A 17068-nucleotide genomic window follows, 5' to 3' on the forward strand; every position below is an offset into this window, starting at 1 on the left:
GAGTGATCCTAAGATATGTACGCAACTTTCTTTAGTTTTTAGTTTTTCTATTTGAGCAAGTCTGGTGCCATTTTAAAATTCGTCTTTACGAACTGTTCTGTTTTGACAGATTCTGCCTTTTATTTCGCATTGCCTCTTTTGCTATGTTGGATGAATTTCTTTGATCCATTAATGTCCAGTAGCTTTATGCAATGTCCAGAAGTGTAAAGAATGATTGTGTCACCTCTGAACATGTAAATTTTTATTAAGCACTAACCCTCTCATGAGTTTGCTTGAAGTTTGTGTGAAGGAAGTTTTCAAGGGTCAAGAGAAGAGGATGATATACTATGATCAAGAAGAGTGAAAGGTCTAAGCTTGGGGATTCCCCGTGGTTCATCCCTGCATATTTTAAGAAGACTCAATCATCTAAGCTTGGGGATTCCCAAGGCATCCCCTTCTTCATCGACAACTTATCAGATTTCTTCTAGTGAAACTATATTTTTATTCTTTCACATCTTAAGTACTTTACTTGGAGCATCTGTATGTTTTTGTTTTTGTTTTTGTTTGAATAAATGCTTGTGTGGGAGAGAGACACGCTCCGCTGGTTCATATGAACACATGTGTTCTTAGCTTTTAATGTTCATGGCGAAGGTTGAAACTGCTTCGTTAATTGTTATATGGTTGGAAACAGAAAATGCTACATGTAGTAATTGGTAAAATGTCTTGGATAATGTGATACTTGGCAATTGTTGTGCTCATGTTTAAGCTCTTGCATCATATACTTTGCACTCATTAATGAAGAAATACATAGAGTTTGCTAAAATTTGGTTTGCATAATTGGTCTCTCTAAGGTCTAGATAATTTCTAGTATTGAGTTTTGAACAACAAGGAAGACGGTGTAAAGTCTTATAATGTTTACAATATGTCTTTTATGTGAGTTTTGCTGCACCGGTTCATCCTTGTGTTTGTTTCAAATAGCCTTGCTAGCCTAAACCTTGTATCGAGAGGGAATACTTCTCATGCATCCAAAATCCTTGAGCCAACCACTATGCCATTTGTGTCCACCATACCTACCTACTACATGGTATTTCTCCGCCATTCCAAAGTAAATTGCTTGAGTGCTACCTTTAAACAATTCAAAAGTTATTACCTCTTATTTGTGTCAATGTTTTATAGCTCATGAGGAAGTATGTGGTGTTTATTTTTCAATCTTGTTGGGCAACTTTCACCAATGGACTAGTGGCTTCATCCGCTTATCCAATAATTTTACAAAAAGAGCTGGCAATGGGATTCCCAGTCCCAAATTAATTAACAAAAATAGACACTCCTCCATGGTATGTGATTGTTGGACGGCACCCGAAGGATTCGGTTAGCCATGGCTTGAGAAAGCAAAGGTGGGGAGGAGTGTCATCATAATAAAACTAAAATAAAAAGGCACTCCTTCATGGTATGAGATTGTTGGCAGTCACCCGAGGATTCGGTTAGCCATGGTTTGTGAAAGAAAGGTTGGAAGGAGTGCCACCCAAAAATAAAATAAAATGGGAGCCGCTCTTTGAAGGTTTGTCTGGCAAGGGGGTTAGAGTACCCGCTACCATTCGTTGACAACAACAAACACCTCTCAAAACTTTATTTTTATGCTCTCTTTATGTTTTCAAAATAAGAGCTCTAGCACAAATATAGCAATCGATGCTTTCCTCTTTGAAGGACCATTCTTCTACTTTTATGTTGAGTCAGTTCACCTATCTCTCTCCACCTCAAGAAGCAAACACTTGTGTGAACTGTGCATTGATTCCTACATACTTGCATATTGCACTTATTATATTACTTTACATTTACACTATCCATGAGATATACATGTTACAAGTTGAAAGCAACCGCTGAAACTTAATCTTCCATTGTGTTGTTTCAATGCCTCTACTTTGAATTATTGCTTTATGAGTTAACTCTTATGCAAGACTTATTGATGCTTGTCTTGAAGTACTATTCATGAAAAGTCTTTGCTTTATGATTCACTTGTTTACTCATGTCATTACCATTGTTTTGATCGCTGCATTCATTACATATGTTTACAAATAGTATGATCAAGATTATGATGGCATGTCACTTCAGAAATTATCTTTGTTATCGTTTTACCTGCTCGGGACGAGCAGAACTAAGCTTGGGGATGCTGATACGTCTCCGCCGTATCGATAATTTCTTATGTTCCATGCTACTTTATTGATGATACCTACATGTTTTATACACATTATATGTCATATTTATGCGTTTTCCGGAACTAACATATTAACAAGATGCCGAAGTGCCAGTTCCTGTTTTCTGCTGTTTTTGGTTTCAGAAATCCTAGTAACGAAATATTCTCGGAATTGGACGAAATCAACGCCCAGGTTCCTATTTTGCCCGGAAGCATCCGGAACACCCGAGAGTCGCGGAGGGGGGCCACACAGGCCCCAGATGATAGGCCGGCGCGGCCCAGGCCCTGGCCGCGCCGCCTTATGGTGTCGTCGCCCCTTCGACCTTCTGACGCTGCCCTTTCGCCTATATAAAGCCCCTGCGTCGAAAACCCTTACAAAAAGAAGCCACGGTACGCGAAACCTTCCAGAGCCACCGCCATCGCGAAGCCAAGATCTGGGGGACAGGAGTCTCTGTCCCGGCACGCCGCCGGGATGGGGAAGTGCCCCCGGAAGGCTTCTCCATCGACACCGCTGCCATCTCCACCGCCATCTTCATCAACGCTGCTGCTCCCATGAGGAGGGAGTAGTTCTCCATCGAGGCTCGGGGCTGTACCGGTAGCTATGTGGTTCATCTCTCTCCTATGTACTTCAATACAATAATCTCATGAGCTGCCTTACATGATTGAGATTCATATGATGATGCTTGTAATCTAGATGTCATTATGCTAGTCAAGTGGGTTTTACTTATGTGATCTCCGGAGACTCCTTGTCCCACGTGTGTAAAGGTGACGAGTGTGTGCACCGTGTGGGTCTCTTAGGCTATATTTCACAGAATACTTATTCACTGTTATGAATGGCATAGTGAAGTGCTTATTTATATCTCTTTATGATTGCAATGTGTTTTGTATAACAATTTATCTATGTGCTACTCTAGTGATGTTATTAAAGTAGTTTTATTCCTCCTACACGGTGTAATGGTGACAGTGTGTGCACTCGTGTTAGTACTTGGCGTAGGCTATGATTATGATCTCTTGTAGATTATGAAGTTAACTATTGCTATGATGGTATTGATGTGATCTATTCCTTCTACATGGTGTGAAGGTGACAGTGTGCTTGCTATGTTAGTACTTGGTTTAGTCGTGTCGATCTTTCATGCACTCTAAGGTTATTTAAATATGAACATTGAATTGTGGAGCTTGTTAACTCCGGCATTGAGGGTTCGTGTAATCCTACGCAATGTGTTCATCATCCAACAAGAGAGTGTAGAGTATGCATTTATCTATTCTGTTATGTGATCAAAGTTGAGAGTGTCCACTAGTGAAAGTCTAATCCCTAGGCCTTGTTCCTAAATATCGCTATCGCTGCTTGTTTACTTGTTTTACTTGCGTTACTACTGCTGCGTTACTACTGCTTGTTTACTTCCTACAATATTACTACCATCAACTCGCATGCCGGTAAGCTATTTTCACGGCGCCGTACTACTGCTCATATTCATTCATACCACTTGTATTTCACTATCTCTTCTCCGAACTAGTGCACCTATTAGGTGTGTTGGGGACACAAGAGACTTCTTGCTTTGTGGTTGCAGGGTTGCTTGAGAGGGATATCTTTGACCTCTTCCTCCCTGAGTTCGATAAACCTTGGGTAATCCACTTAAGGGAAACTTGCTGTTGTTCTACAAACCTCTGCTCTTGGAGGCCCAACACTGTCTACAAGAATAGAAGCACCCGTAGACATCACTGTATCCGAAGGTATTGTTGCCTGCCAACATAATTGTCGACAGACTCGAGGAGGACTCAAGGGTACCTGAGGAAAGAGGAACTCCGCAAGGATGATTTCAGGGTTTTAATATCTGATTGTAAATAGATAGTTTGGCTACTTTATCCAAGTATTTGGATTATGTAATGACGCCTTTTCATATGGTATATACATGCGTATGTACTTTTATCATGTTACTGCCGTTGGCAAGTTTCAACTTTGAGTGAATCTTAGTTGCTCGTTTTTAAATGTATGCATATTGGTTGGTTAGAAAATCATGTGAGTGATCAGCTCGTGTTGCAGGTCTTGCTAAACCTGTTGTATGCGCAACTTTGCTTTCAACCGTTTTAAATTTCGACAGGCACTCCCGAATATTTCGGGTGTAGTGAGTCTGCCGATGAGCCCGTTGTTCCTCGATATTTCCATAAGTAAAATATCGAACGTGGGTTGTTGTTTATGTGTATTTCCATACTCTTGATATTTACGGCACTCGTAGAGGCATCTATAGCAAAGGGAAAGGTGAACGTCGTTTTAGCACTCGTAGAGGCTTTCTGGAGCACGATCTTCCGTCCTGTACTATGTTTGTATAGTGATGGGGCTTAGAAGTTTGTAGTTACTGCAATGCTTAACAAAGAATCGAAGCTTAAGTTCTTATTGATAAGGTAAGCACGATGCTAGAGGGCGAAAAGGGAAAAGCCCTGTTTATAATAAAGGAAAAACAAAATAAAGGCTGGTAAACTGCTTAGGCAAGGAAGGGATTCTTCTCTTCTTCTGGCTTCTTCACCGCGTTAGTGGTTATCGCAGCGTTGCTGGTTTCATCAGGGGTTTGAGCGGTGGCTGCCATCGTCTTGCTATCTCCTAAGCCTTCTGTGCCGTCAACTGCCGAGCCCTTTGCTGCCGAGGCTTCTGCTGCCGAAGCTTCTGCTGCCGAAGCTTTAAGGGCGAGAGCGGCTGGCTTCTTCTTGGCTTCCCTGCCATCCTTTTCTTCCTTGATATCTCGTAGGGACAGCTTGGGCGGAGGGCCGACGATTTCTCGCTGTGGACCGAACTTTGCAGCAATCCTCTGAAAGTCGCGATCACAATTGTCCGAGCGTGAAAAACTTCCATAGACTGTGATGTTTGTCTCATTGTTCCCAGGCATTTTCAGCTTGAGGTATGCATAATGTGGCACAGCCATGAACTTGGCATACGCTGGTCTCCCGAGTATAGCATGATACTGTGACTCCCAGTTCACCACTTCAAACTCGATTTTTTCCTTCCTGAAGTTGTCGGCTCTACCGAAGATAACATTCAGGTAGACTTTGCCAAGAGAGTAGCCCGGTGCGGTTGGAAGGATCCCGTGGAAGCAAGTTTCTGTTTCTTCCAGCATGCTCATGGTGATCCCCATACTCCTGATTGTGTCGACGAATATCAGGTTTAGCCCGTGATACGTCTCCAACGTATCGATAATTTCTTATGTTCCATGCCACTTTATTGATGATACCTACATGTTTTATGCACATTATATGTCATATTTATGCATTTTCTGGAACTAACCTATTAACGAGATGCCGAAGAGCCGCTTGCTTGTTTTCTGCTGTTTTTGGTTTCAGAAATCCTAGTAAGGAAATATTCTCGGAATTGGACGAAATCTTCGCCCAGGGTCCTATTTTTGCACGGAGCTTCCAAAAGACCGAAGAGATAACGAAGTGGGGCGACGAGGCGCCGCCACCATAGGGCCGCGCGGCCAGAGGCGGGCCCGCGCCGCCCTATGGTGTGGGGCCCTCGTGTGGCCCCCCACGTTGCCCTTCCGCCTACAAATAGCCTCCGTCGCGAAACCCCCAGTACCGAGAGCCACGATACGGAAAACCTTCCAGAGACGCCGCCGCCGCGAATCCCATCTCGGGGGATTCAGGAGATCGCCTCCGGCACCCTGCCGGAGAGGGGATTCATCTCCCGGAGGACTCTTCATCGCCATGATCGCCTCCGGAGTGATGAGTGAGTAGTTCACCCCTGGACCATGGGTCCATAGCAGTAGCTAGATGGTCGTCTTCTCCTTGTTGTGCTTCATTGTTGGATCTTGTGAGCTGCCTAACATGATCAAGATCATCTATCTATAATACTATATGTTGTGTTTGTCGGGATCCGATGGATAGAGAATACTATGTTATGGTGATTATCAATCTATTGTTTATGTGTTGTTTATGATCTTGCATGCTCTCGTTATTAGTAGAGGCTCGGCCAAGTTTGTACTCTTAACTCCAAGAGGGAGTATTTATGCTCGATAGTGGGTTCATGCCTTCATTGACACTCGGGACAGAGTGACGAAAGTTCTAAGGTTGTGATGTGCTTGTTGCCACTAGGGATAAAACATTGATTCTATGTCTAAGGATGTAGTTGTTGATTACATTATGCACCATACTTAATGCAATTGTCCGTTGCTTAGCAACTTAATACCGAATGGGGTTCGGATGATAACCTCGAAGGTGGACTTTTTAGGCATAGATGCAGTTGGATGGCGGTCTATGTACTTTGTCGTAATGCCCAATTAAATCTCACTATATTTATCATATCATGTACATGCATTGTTATGCCCTTCTCTATTTGTCAATTGCCCGACTGTAATTTGTTCACCCAACATGCTTTTATCTTATGGGAGAGACACCTCTAGTGAACTGTGGACCCCGGTCCTATTCTCTACATAGCATACAATCTACTGCAATTGTGTTTATTTATTTTCTTGCAAACAATCATCTTCCACTCGATACGTTTAATCCTTTGTTACAGCAAGCCGGTGAGATTGACAACCTCACTGTTTCGTTGGGACAAAGTACTTTGGTTTTGTTGTGCAGATTCCACGTTGGCGCCGGAATCCCCGTTGTTGCGCCGCATCACATTTCGCCACCATCAACCTTCAACGTGCTTCTTGGCTCCTACTGGTTCGATTAAACCTTGGTTTCTTTCTGAGGAAAACTTGCTATCGTGCGCATCATACCTTCCTCTTGGGGTTCCCAACGAACGTGTGAGTTACACGCCATCAAGCTCTTTTCCGGCGTCGTTGCCGGGGAGATCAAGACACGCTGCAAGGGGAGTCTCCACTTCTCAATCTCTTTACTTTGTTTTTGTCTTGCTTTATTTTATTTACTACTTTGTTTGCTGCACCTAAACAAAACACAAAAAAATTAGTTGTTAGTTTTACTTTATTTATTGTCTTGCTCTCTATATCAAAAACACAAAAAAAATTAGTTACTTGTCTTTACTTTATTTGCCTAGTTTACTTTATTGCTACTAAAATGAGTAATCCTGAAGTTGAAGTTCGTTCTTTTAAACAACAAGGTGGAGAAAGTTTTAAAGATGCTTGGTATAGAATTAGTAATGCTCATCATAGGTGCATTAAGAAACACTCCACCACTATCCTTCTTAGGAACTTTTATGTTGGTCTATCTAGTTGGAATAGGTATGTTCTTGATACTCTTTCGGGAGGCAATTTCCTAGGTACTCCCGCTTTAGAAGCTAGTTGCATCATTGAGAGTCTAGTTAGAATACCACCTGTTAATGAAGTTAAAATTGAAATCTCTCTTGAGGATGTTATGAAAAAATTGGAAACCATAGAGAAAAATTTTCCAAGTATTGAAACTAAATTGGAAATGTTATTGGGCAAAACTGATGAACTTGATAAATCCCTAGGAGGAATTGATGAAAGAATTAGTGTCCGAGGAACTTGTGTTGTCCATGATAATCAAACCAATAGGATTGATGAACTTGAAAAAGCTATGGGAACCTTGGGTTCAACCTTTTCTTCTCTCAAGTATAATGAGAAAGCTTATGTGGGTAAAGAGCAAAAATTCATGTACGCCTCTAAAGTGCCTAAACAAAAGAATTATTATAGGCCTAAAATTTCTAAAACCCCTAGCACCACCATAGAGAATTTAGATAATGGAACACCTAAAGTACCCTCTGCAACAAGTTGTGTTTGCATGAAAAATAATAATGTTGATGCTTCTACTCTTGATGTTACTTGATTTGCACTTTCTGCGCCTAGCTGAAAGGCGTTAAAGAAAAGCGCTTATGGGAGACAACCCATGTTTTTACTACAGCAATTTTTTGTTTTGTTGAGTCTTGGAAGTTGTTTACTACTGTAGCAACCTCTCCTTATCATGTTTTTGTGCCAAGTAAAGTTTCTATGTCAAAGTTGATGTTATATTTGGGATCGCTGCGCAGAAACAGCATTGCTGTCTGTCACGAATCTGGGCACAGGCCTCTGTAGAAAATTCTAAAAAATCTGCCAATTTACGAGCGTGATCCTCAGATATGTACGCAACTTTCATTAGTTTTGAGTTTTTCCATTTGAGCAAGTCTGATGCCATCTTTAAATTCGTCTTTACGGACTGTTCTGTTTTTGACAGATTCTGCCTTTTATTTCGCATTGCCTCTTTTGCTATGTTGGATTTATTTCTTTGATCCATTAATGTCCAGTAGCTTTATGCAATGTCCAGAAGTGTAAAGAATGTTTGTGTCACCTCTGAATATGTGAATTATTAATTATGCACTAACCCTCTAATGAGTTTGCTTGAAGTTTGGTGTGAAGGAAGTTTTCAAGGGTCAAGAGAGGAGAATGATATACTATGATCAAGAGGAGTGAAAGCTCTAAGCTTGGGGATGCCCCCGTGGTTCACCCCTGCATATTCTAAGAAGACTCAAGCGTCTAATCTTGGGGATGCCCAAGGCATCCCCTTCTTCATCGACAACATCATCAAGTTCCTCCCCTGAAACTATATTTTTATTCAGTCACATCTTGTGTTCTTTACTTGGAGCGTCGGTTTGTTTTTGTTTTTGTTTTGTTTGAATAAAATGGATCCTAGCATTCACTTTGTGGGAGAGAGACACGCTCTGTTGTTGTATATGGACAAATATGTCCTTAGGCTTTACTCATAATGTTCAAGGCGAAGTTTCTTCTTCGTTAAATTGTTAAATGGTTGGAATTGGAAAATGCTACATGTAGTAATTCTAAAATGTCTTGGATAATGTGATACTTGGCAATTGTTGTGCTCATGTTTAAGCTCTTACATCATATGCTTTGTACCCATTAATGAAGAAATACATAGAGCTTGCTAAAATTTGATTTGCATATTTGGTCTCTCTAAGGTCTAGATAATATCTAGTATTGAGTTTTGAACAACAAGGAAGACGGTGTAGAGTCTTATAATGTTTACAATATGTCTTTTATGTGAGTTTTGCTGCACCGGTTCATCCTTGAGTTTGCTTCAAATAACCTTGCTAGCCTAAACCTTGTATCGAGAGGGAATACTTCTCATGCATCCAAAATCCTTGAGCCAACTACTATGCCATTTGTGTCCACCATATCTACCTACTACATGGTATTTCTCCGCCATTCCAAAGTAAATTGCTTGAGTGCTACCTTTAAAATTCCATCATTCACCTTTGCAATATATAGCTCATGGGACAAAATAGCCTTAAAAACTATCTTAGTATTGAATATGTACTTATGCACTTTATCTTTTATTAAGTTGCTTGTTGTGCGATAACCATGCTTCTGGGGAACGCCATCAACTATTGTTGAATATCATGTGAGTTGCTATGCATGTCCGTCTTGTCTGAAGGATCTATCACCTTAATGATTGGAGCATGCAAAATTGTTAGAGAAGAACATTGGGCCGCTAACTAAAGCCATGAATCATGGTTGAAGTTTCAGTTTTGGACATATATCCTCAATCTCATATGAGAATAATAATTGTTGCTACATGCTTATGCATTTAAGAGGAGTCCATTATCTGTTGTCCATGTTGTCCCGGTATGGATGTCTAAGTTGAGAATAATCAAAAGCGAGAAATCCAAAATGCGAGCATTCTCCTTAGACCTTTGTACAGGCGGCATGGAGGTACCCCTTTGTGACACTTGGTTGAAACATGGCATGCAAAGATCCGGTAGTCCAAGCTAAGTAGGACGAGGTGCGGACACTATTAGTATACTATGCATGAGGCTTGCAACTTGTAAGATATAATTAACATAACTCATATGCTTTATTACTACCGTTGACAAAATTGTTTCATGTTTTCAAAATAAAAGCTCTAGCACAAATACAGCAATCAATGCTTTCCTCTTTTAAGGACCTTTCTTTTACTTTTATTGTTGAGTCAGTTTACCTATCTCCCTCCACCTTAAGAAGCAAACACTTGTGTGAACTGCGCATTGATTCCTACATACTTGCATATTGCACTTGTTATATTACTTTATGTTGACAATATCCATGAGATATACATGTTATAAGTTGAAAGCAACCGCTGAAACTTAATCTTCCTTTGTGTTGCTTCAATACCTTTACTTTGATTTATTGCTTTATGAGTTAACTCTTATGCAAGACTTATTGATGCTTGTCTTGAAGTACTATTCATGAAAAGTCTTTGCTATATGATTCACTTGTTTACTCATGTCATTACCATTGTTTTGATCGCTGCATTCATTACATATGTTTACAAATAGTATGATCAAGATTATAATGGCATGTCACTTCAGAAATTATCTTTGTTATCGTTTTACCTGCTCGGGACGAGCAGAACTAAGCTTGGGGATGCTGATACGTCTCCAACGTATCGATAATTTCTTATGTTCCATGCCACTTTATTGATGATACCTACATGTTTTATGCACATTATATGTCATATTTATGCATTTTCTGGAACTAACCTATTAACGAGATGCCGAAGAGTCAGTTGCTATTTTCTGCTGTTTTTGGTTTCAGAAATCCTAGTAAGGAAATATTCTCGGAATTGGACGAAATCTTCGCCCAGGGTCCTATTTTTGCACGGAGCTTCCAGAAGACCGAAGAGATAACGAAGTGGGGCGACGAGGCGCCGCCACCATAGGGCCGCGCGGCCAGAGGGGGGCCCGCGCCACCCTATGGTGTGGGGCCCTCGTGTGGCCCCCCCACGTTGCCCTTCCGCCTACAAATAGCCTCCGTCGCGAAACCCCCAGTACCGAGAGCCACGATACGGAAAACCTTCCAGAGACGCGCCGCCGCGAATCCCATCTCGGGGGATTCGAGAGATCGCCTCCGGCACCCTGCCGGAGAGGGGATTCATCTCCCGGAGGACTCTTCATCGCCATGATCGCCTCCGGAGTGATGAGTGAGTAGTTCACCCCTGGACCATGGGTCCATAGCGATAGCTTGATGGTCGTCTTCTCCTTGTTGTGCTTCATTGTTGGATCTTGTGAGCTGCCTAACATGATCAAGATCATCTATCCGTAATACTATATGTTGTGTTTGTCGGGATCCGATGGATAGAGAATACTATGTTATGGTGATTATCAATCTATTGTTTATGTGTTGTTTATGATCTTGCATGCTCTCCGTTATTAGTAGAGGCTCGGCCAAGTTTGTACTCTTAACTCCAAGAGGGAGTATTTATGCTCGATAGTGGGTTCATGCCTTCATTGACACCTGGGACAGTGACAGAAAGTTCTAAGGTTGTGATGTGCTGTTGCCACTAGGGATAAAACATTGATTCTATGTCTAAGGATGTAGTTGTTGATTACATTACACACCATACTTAATGCAATTGTCTGTTGCTTAGCAACTTAATACTGAATGGGGTTCGGATGATAACCTGAAGGTGGACTTTTTAGGCATAGATGCGGTTGGATGGCGGTCTATGTACTTTGTCGTAATGCCCAATTAAATCTCACTATATTTATCATATCATGTACATGCATTGTTATGCCCTTCTCTATTTGTCAATTGCCCGACTGTAATTTGTTCACCCAACATGCTTTTATCTTATGGGAGAGACACCTCTAGTGAACTGTGGACCCCGGTCCTATTCTCTACATAGCATACAATCTACTGCAATTGTGTTTATTTATTTTCTTGCAAACAATCATCTTCCACTCGATACGTTTAATCCTTTGTTACAGACAAGCCGGTGAGATTGACAACCTCACTCGTTTCGTTGGGACAAAGTACTTTGGTTTTGTTGTGCAGATTCCACGTTGGCGCCGGAATCCCTGTTGTTGCGCCGCATCACATTTCGCCACCATCAACCTTCAACGTGCTTCTTGGCTCCTACTGGTTCGATTAAACCTTGGTTTCTTTCTGAGGGAAAACTTGCTACTGTGCGCATCATACCTTCCTCTTGGGGTTCCCAACGAACGTGTGAGTTACACGCCATCAGCCCGCTTCCGCCATCCATAAAGACTTTGCTCATCTTGAACCCCCCAATTTGTGCTTCGACTACCAGGGCGGCGTGTCCTGGTTTTGGTATGGTCATCGGGTGATATGCTCGGCTGAACGTAACGCTCTGAGAAGACCACTCGACGTACTCGGGGATGTTTGCCATGATGCTTTCTGCCAAATTGATCTCTCGGGTGAGCTTCTTCATCTCTCTTTTCGAAACACCTGTCCTGTGGATCATGCTCATCTGCCCACGTGGTGGTGGGAACGCCTCGTTGGGTTGATGGGGTTGAGCCTGCTGGACTTGATGCTGCGGTGGAGGTGGGGGTGGTGGTGGTAGCTGTTGCTGGCCTGACTGCTGGATGAGTTTGTGCATGTCAAGGAACTGCCGATAGTCCCTGAGCAGGTGACTTGACTTCGTTTTGCCGTCCTTGGAATCGACATACGAATGTAGGTAACAGGGGGCGTTGACCTGTTCAGCGTAAGGTAGCTCGGGAGTCCTCTGCTGTCGTGGTTTATAGTTACCACGGTTCCCAGAGTTGTTCCGGTTACCATCGTGCCTGTCGTCTCGATCGTCTTGCCGATCGGCATACCCTGCTGCTACCAGATTGTTATCATCGTAGTTGCGGTTTTTCCTTCTCTTGTGGCGATCCCTTCGGCCACCCGAGTCGTGCTTCGGCTGGTCATCGTCTTCATCATCACTACGCTGCCGTGGCCTTCGTACGTTGTCCTCACCATCAGCCTAACTGTTGGCGATTTCCATTAACTTGGTTATGGTTTTTGGCTTTTTGCGCCCAAGTTCTTCTATGTAACTTTCCCGCTGGACGCCGTCGCTGAAAGCGTCGATTGCTCTGTCGACAAATATGTCTTCGGCAGCATTCAAGAGCTTTGTGAATCTCCCGATGTATGAACGCATCGACTCCTTCTGCTTCTACCGACAACCCCGTAGCTCTTCGATCCCGACGGGCCTCTTGTATGTTGCTTGGAAGTTGGCAACGAAAGCGTCTACTAGGTCGTCCCATGATTTGACAGAACCTTTCGGCAGCCCCCGCAGCCAGGCCCGTGCCGAATCCTTCAAGTAAACCTGTAAGCATTGCATTGCCGCTATCTGGTTTCCTTTGTGCAGGATCACCGTCTGCAAGTAGTCATCTATCCAGGATCTTGGTTCTTGCTGCCCATCATACTTGGCAGCGTCGTTAGGGGTAGGCTTGAACTTTTTGGGCGGCATTGCTTCGCGGATCTTGTAACTTAGACAGTCGGCTCCCCTGAGTTCACCGTCGTACTCTTGGTCTTCATCCGAAGAATCGTTGTCGTCGTCCTTCCTGGCGACGCGTCGTCGCCTTGCTTTGTCGATCCTGCTCTGGGTGATTTCATCCCGAGCATCTCTCGCATGATGTTTTGACCCACTGCCTTGGACCACAGTCCTTTCCTTCTGCGGGACTAGGTTGTTCCCCAATATTGCGAGACTTTCGAGGGCACCTCGGTGAGCTTGAGCCATAGATCCTTCGGGGCGCTGGTTGATGAGGTAAGCGGCGAGGTTGGCCGTTGCTCCTGCAACGGTTTTCGGCCGTGGCATGCCCGCGGTATCCGTGGTCATGAAGGATTTAGTCAGATTCGATGTTATTTCTCTGGCGTCATCTTCCGAAAGCCTGGACATCCTTGACCGATGCTTGCCTGCTCCCTGAGTGTTTCGGGAGGCGCTTCCTTGCGAGCCCCTTCGCCTTTCACTGGATCGGTCTGCCGCGGATAGGCGTCTCTCGAGGGTGGCTTGCTCTTTCGACAAGTGCTCCCGGTTTTTCTCTAGTATGGAGCGGTAAGCATTGAGGGTTCCAACCGAAGTCCCTGGGGGAGCGGCGTGTTGTTGAGTACTGCTGCCCTCGCTGCTGCCCACTCCTCATCCGCGATGGTATAATCGCTATCGCGGTTGCTGGCGCTGTTCTCGAAACTCGCCCTTCTGCTGGAGCGGGGGGGGTATGGTCCTCGTCTCCTCTGCGCCTTGTGTTCCCCGTGTTGTTGGCGACATAGTCCTGATGGTGTGCCGCCCTTCGAGTGGTTCGCTGGATGGTACTGTCGATACTGTCCTCTTCCGACGAATACTGGGCGTTGCAGATGAACGGCGTGTCGCTAGATCCCAGCCCGTGCCTGGTGTCGCAGTTCAGGCAATAATACGAAGTTAGTTTCGAAGACGAGGAATCGTCCGACCCTACTGACATGGAGGACACCGAGCGAGGAGTCGAGGGCACGGGGGAGCATGTCGATCCCGTCAGACCAGCTGACAGATCGAGTGATGATGATGCGTTTGAACTCGTCGATCCGGAGGCGGGGGATTCCAGCAGTCGAAATATTCCTTCTGCGTTGACGTTGTAATGGACGCTGCCAAAGGTCATCTCCATGTTCCCTTGTAGATCCGAAAAGTTCGAACGAGAGGAATCGCTGTGCGGAGTAAACTCGTAGGAGCCGAATCGAATCGGGCTTCCCAGGATTGGCGACGATGGTGTCGACGAGGTTGCTGATGAAGTTACTGGCAAAGTTGCCGGCGAATTTGCCGGCGAAGCTGCCGATGTCATGATCGGATCTGCCGATGCCCTGCCTTGTGCCAACAGGGTTCCCACAGACGGCGCCAATTGTCGAGGGTGCTCCTCGGCAATGCCCTCCGATAGGGGCTTAGGGTTGATGGAATCCTGCAAGCTGACACGAGACATCGGTACACAGACAAGCGGGGAGAGCGATTTACCCAGGTTCGGGGCCCTCGATGAGGTAAAACCCTTACGTCCTGCCTGTCTGTTCTTTGATTATGATGAAAACAGGTTACAACGGGGTGCCGAATCGTTCGGTTGTGATCTCGACGAGATGCTAGTTGCTAGGGTAACCTAGTTCTAAGCTTCTGTTGGCTAGTATTGCTAAGATTGATTGTGTCCTCGATAGCCCCTCTCCTGACCTTTATATAGGAGGCCAGGTCTCGAGAGGCCTAATCGAGTACGACTAGGTTTACAGTAGATCTATCTCTTAACTTTCCTTGTTCGGCTCCTTCCAAGTCTTGTACTTCAAGTAATCTTCCGTCGCACCATCCTAGTGGCCCATCTTGCCATCGGGTACCTTCATGGGCCTCCAGTTGGACCGTGTAGGGTAGAGCAACATTGGTTACCCGAAGGGTAATGCCCACGTCACCAGACCTGGAGTTTCCCCCAGTGCTCGAGGAGGAGGTCCGATCAGAGTCATGCCAACGCCTCCAAGGAGGTAACGGCGCCCTCGGGCGTCGCCGTTGACAGCGCAGGCCGCTCCCGCGCAGGGATTTCGCCCCGACCCAAGAACGAGGACCTCCGAAGACCGTTCGATGCAAGGCATACCGGAATAGACGAAGCAGGCCGCCGGAGAAGATCTTCACGCAGGGGGGAAGCCTAGGGACTTGTCTTTGCAGGAGGGGGCACCGACCCGTGCAGCGCCAACAGCCACCGTCGGAGCGCGTCGAGCAGGCGAGTGCCTGCACCGCGCCGCCGCGGCCAATGGTCGTCGCCGCACTGGCCCGCAGCTTCCGCCGCCGGGATTCGCCGGGGCATAGCAGAGCAGCCGCCGCTGCTCGCATGCTCGCACGCCGGGTGACCTCGACCAGCGACGGACGGGAGGAGGGTGGGAGGAGGGAGATAGCGGGAGGGGCAGCCAGCAGGTCCCGCCGCCAGCGACGTCGCAAGGACGCGTCGTGGCCGTGGCCCGCTCGGCCCAGGTCAGACCCAGATCGGGCCCGGGCGCCTCCACTAGCAGGCGCGCCGCCACCGCCAGCAGACGGTGGCGGCGCGCCGCGCAGCCTCCTGGTGCCGCACCGCACCGCCGCGCCGAAGCCCGCATCCGCCGCTCCATCACCACGCCGCCTTGCAGCCGCGCGACCCGCGCGGTGTCGCCTCTCCGCGCGAAGAAGCTCCGTCGGGGTGCGCCACGCACGCAGCCCTCCGCCTTCGGCAGCCGGGCGCCGCCACCGCCGCCGGAGGCGGCGGCGGCGGCCAAGGAGGGAGGAGAGCGGGGGGTGGTTTCTAGGGTTTGGCTGTCGCCTCCGGAGTCGCCCGCGCGAGCGACCCGGGAGGCAGAGATCGCTAGTTTTGCTAAAGTACTTCCGGCCGTAATGTATTCTAAATCTCAAACTTGTCACCTCCCATTTTGAAGGATGGTTCTGTGTTATTGTGCCTGTCTCTAGTCAATACTTGCTAGTACATATAGGTTTGGTGTGCTGATCTTTTTGTGAAGTGGATCCATGCCAGCTGAAAACTGTTGATTTTTATTTCTATTTGTTTTTCAACTGTCAGCATGGCTACTCTTGGGAGCCGCAAATATTGTGGCATTATCAATTTATCATTGCTCTAGTGCCTAGTGAACTTCGTCATAGTAAGCTCGTATTGCCAAGTGCTTACCTGGTCTCTTTCATGTTCATTGATGATAAGGGTTCATTCGGTTAGGTGATTCCAGCAGAGATTGGTCCTCTGTTATGATGGACGCTCTCTAAATAGTCTTCCACCATTTTCTTTTGCTTTTATCTGAACTCGTGAGTTGAGTTGATCCGGTTGATCCGATCTGTTATCTGTGTGATTACTACGAACGATCCTATGCGTGAAGTGGCTGAAAACTCATGCCAGATTGGTTTGCGTGCCATGTGACAGTTCCTTATGGATGGCAGCTTCATGAGAACACGAAGCATCCTGAAGTTGGCCAGTCATTTGGTTGAATTTGCTGATCAACGGTTTCGTGTTAGCTTCTGGACAATTTGCTTGGACAATCCAGAATAATGCCGTGCCTACTATTTGGTCATGCTTGAATTGCTAACCGTCAAAATAGGCGTGTGACCTTGTGAGTGTTGCAGCCACTCGTGTGCATCTTGTAGCCTGTTTGCTTTGATGTCAGTATCTGTATTTGTTTGCCTTCGCCTAGTAATATTTCTTTTAGAGTTTGACGAAAACATTAGGGCAACTTGATGGCTAAATTTTAGCCATGCGCCAATGCCAACCGT

The 17068-nt window shown here is 45.6% G+C and overlaps 1 pseudogene; it reads left to right on the forward strand.

The window, feature by feature from the left end:
- The window catches only part of LOC124663074, an 86812-nt pseudogene extending 70385 nt beyond the window's left edge, over positions 1-16427 (forward strand).
- Positions 16428-17068: the final 641 nt, after the last annotated feature.

This window comes from Lolium rigidum, chromosome 6 (assembly GCF_022539505.1).
Source record: "Lolium rigidum isolate FL_2022 chromosome 6, APGP_CSIRO_Lrig_0.1, whole genome shotgun sequence".
In the NCBI taxonomy this organism is placed as follows: Eukaryota; Viridiplantae; Streptophyta; class Magnoliopsida; order Poales; family Poaceae; genus Lolium; species Lolium rigidum.